Here is a 3,361-nt window from a genome sequence, read left to right on the forward strand (position 1 = left end):
TCGGACCGCTGTCGGCCATACCTCGTTGGAAAGCGGCGGCGGCGCCGCAGGCGGCGGTGTCAGCCCGCTCCCGCATGGACGAGGCACGGCGTCGCTAGGCCGCTTGGCCCGCCGGGCAACCGGCATCCGCTGCAGTCTTTGGGCAGTAACATGACGACGCAACGTGGCAACTGGCGCGGGTAAAGAGCGTCCGCTGCGGCCGGACGGGTCGCACCGGAGGCCAGCGACGGCGTGCGGCCGGCTCTTTGGCCGGCGGAGGTGCAGCCGTTGGCTGGAGACCGCTTTCCGACGGCTATCTCCGCTGGTGGGCCAGCTGTGCTCGTCGGGTGCGCGGCGCGGGGAAGAGGAAGGCAAGCGGCATCGAACGCTACCACATTCCTGCGGGCCGACCCGAAGCCGAGCGCGCTGGAAGTCCGCGAAATGCAACCGGAGAAGAAAGTCTGAATGTGGCAACTGATGAACTGAAAATTGTCGGCGGCAAATGGTTAACCAAATGGGTTGAAGGTGGCAAACCATTAACCGAAAACTCTGGCAAATGGTTAACCGGCGTGTTAAGATGGTATCTTTAATAAAAGACGGAAATGACGAAGCCAACATAGCCAAACGAAGGCGGGGACGTTAGTGTGGCAGAAGGGCATGTCTTTAAGCCGTCGGGCGAATGTCCCTGCCAGTTGGAATCTTTTCGGGAAAAAGGGTGAAAAAATCGGAAAGGCCTAGCCGTCCGCCGTGGGGTGCGTTCGCTCGGGCTCGGCCAGCCGCGTCGATGGGTGCCGGAACGGTGCGGCTGCGCTCCGGGAGTGCGGAGATACGGCCTGTCAAGTTTCGTCCCGGAAGTCTGGATGGAGCTAAATCCGAAGCCGTTTGCGGGAAATTAGTTCCAGGGCTCGGCGACCGAAGTCAAATCCGTCCCGCCAACTTGACACTTGTCATTTCTGTCCTTGGGGGTTGGCGGGGTACCTGCACAGAGGTAGGAGGTGGCTGATCGAGAATTGGTGAGTTTTCCAAACAAACGTCTCGAGCCTCCAGGTCTGCAGAGACCGACCAGGGCTGCCGCCCAACCGACTATTCACCCTTTTTGGGCGGGAATTTTTTCCATTTTTGTCCATTTTTCGGGTTTTTGGTCGGGCTTCAAAAACGGCAGCCCGAGGCCTGGCAGAGGCCGGGGCATGTCCCCGGTCGCGCCAGGCGGCTCGCGCGACCCGATTAGGCCCCGAAAGGAGTCGGGAAATCGGCAGACCTGCCCGAGTTCAGCCCGGGGGAGGCGGGGGGCAGGTCGGTTCGGCTCAAATCATTAACCAAAGCCGAGACTTGGTCTCGCTGGCGCAACCGAAGTGCCAGGCTGGATAACTCATTAACCAGAAGGCGGCTGGAGGCAGGCAGGGCTGATGGCTGAGGCCGGGTGGAGGCCACCCGCGGCCGGGAAAGTCAAAAGTCCCGTTGTGTGGAAGTCTATGAGGTCAGATTCGGCCGCCTTACCGGGCCTGCGGTTGATGGTTTCCCGCTTGGGCAAGCGAGTCGGCCCGGCAAAGTGGCCACTTGCATTTTCTGGCAAGTGTCTGCGAACAACGTTAATGAGTTGAACCTCGGCAATTGTCGGAAGTCCCGATGAAGAAATGAAAATGCCCCTTTTGCGGGGATTTGGATGCTCATGGCCGGCAGCAGGTGGCCCGACGCCCCGCCAACTTGACACTTGTCATTTCTGTCCTTGGGGGTTGGCGGGGTATCTGCACAGAGGTAGGAGGTGGCAGAATCGAGACTTGGTGAGTTTTCCAAACAAACGTCTCGAGCCTCCAGGTCTGCAGAGACCGACCAGGGCTGCCGCCCAACCGACTATTCACCCTTTTTGGGCGGGAATTTATTCCCTTTTTGCCCATTTTTCGGGTTTTTGGTCGGGCTTCAAAAGCGGCTGCCCGAGGCCTGGCAGAGGCCGGGGCATGGGCCCCGATCGCGCCAGGCGGCACGCGCGACCCGATTAGGCCCCGAAAGGAGTCGGGAAATCGGCAGACCTGCCCGACTTCAGCCCGCGGGGGCGGGGGGCAGGTCGGTTCGGCTCAAATCATTAACCAAAGCCGAGACTTGGTCTCGCTGGCGCAACCGAAGTGCCAGGCTGGATAACTCATTAACCAGAAGGCGGCTGGAGGCAGGCAGGGCTGATGGCTGAGGCCGGGTGGAGGCCACCCGCGGCCGGGAAAGTCAAAAGTCCCGTTGTGTGGAAGTCTATGAGGTCAGATTCGGCCGCCTTACCGGGCCTTCGGTTGATGGTTTCCCGCTTGGGCAAGCGAGTCGGCCCGGCAAAGTGGCCACTTGCATTTTCTGGCAAGTGTCTGCGAACAACGTTAATGAGTTGAACCTTGGAAATTGCCGGAAGTCCCGATGAAGAAATGAAAATGCCCCTTTTGCGGGGATTTGGATGCTCATGGCCGGCAGCAGGTGGCCCGACGCCCCGCCAACTTGACACTTGTCATTTCTGTCCTTGGGGGTTGGCGGGGTATCTGCACAGAGGTAGGAGGTGGCAGAATCGAGACTTGGTGAGTTTTCCAAACAAACGTCTCGAGCCTCCAGGTCTGCAGAGACCGACCAGGGCTGCCGCCCAACCGACTATTCACCCTTTTTGGGCGGGAATTTATTCCCTTTTTGCCCATTTTTCGGGTTTTTGGTCGGGCTTCAAAAGCGGCTGCCCGAGGCCTGGCAGAGGCCGGGGCATGGGCCCCGATCGCGCCAGGCGGCTCGCGCGACCCGATTAGGCCCCGAAAGGAGTCGGGAAATCGGCAGACCTGCCCGAGTTCAGCCCGCGGTGGCGGGGGGCAGGTCGGTTCGGCTCAAATCATTAACCAAAGCCGAGACTTGGTCTCGCTGGCGCAACCGAAGTGCCAGGCTGGATAACTCATTAACCAGAAGGCGGCTGGAGGCAGGCAGGGCTGATGGCTGAGGCCGGGTGGAGGCCACCCGCGGCCGGGAAAGTCAAAAGTCCCGTTGTGTGGAAGTCTATGAGGTCAGATTCGGCCGCCTTACCGGGCCTTCGGTTGATGGTTTCCCGCTTGGGCAAGCGAGTCGGCCCGGCAAAGTGGCCACTTGCATTTTCTGGCAAGTGTCTGCGAACAACGTTAATGAGTTGAACCTTGGAAATTGCCGGAAGTCCCGATGAAGAAATGAAAATGCCCCTTTTGCGGGGATTTGGATGCTCATGGCCGGCAGCAGGTGGCCCGACGCCCCGCCAACTTGACACTTGTCATTTCTGTCCTTGGGGGTTGGCGGGGTATCTGCACAGAGGTAGGAGGTGGCAGAATCGAGACTTGGTGAGTTTTCCAAACAAACGTCTCGAGCCTCCAGGTCTGCAGAGACCGACCAGGGCTGCCGCCCA

The sequence above is a fragment of the Pristiophorus japonicus genome, unplaced genomic scaffold (assembly GCF_044704955.1).
Source record: "Pristiophorus japonicus isolate sPriJap1 unplaced genomic scaffold, sPriJap1.hap1 HAP1_SCAFFOLD_2567, whole genome shotgun sequence".
Classification (NCBI taxonomy): domain Eukaryota; kingdom Metazoa; phylum Chordata; class Chondrichthyes; family Pristiophoridae; genus Pristiophorus; species Pristiophorus japonicus.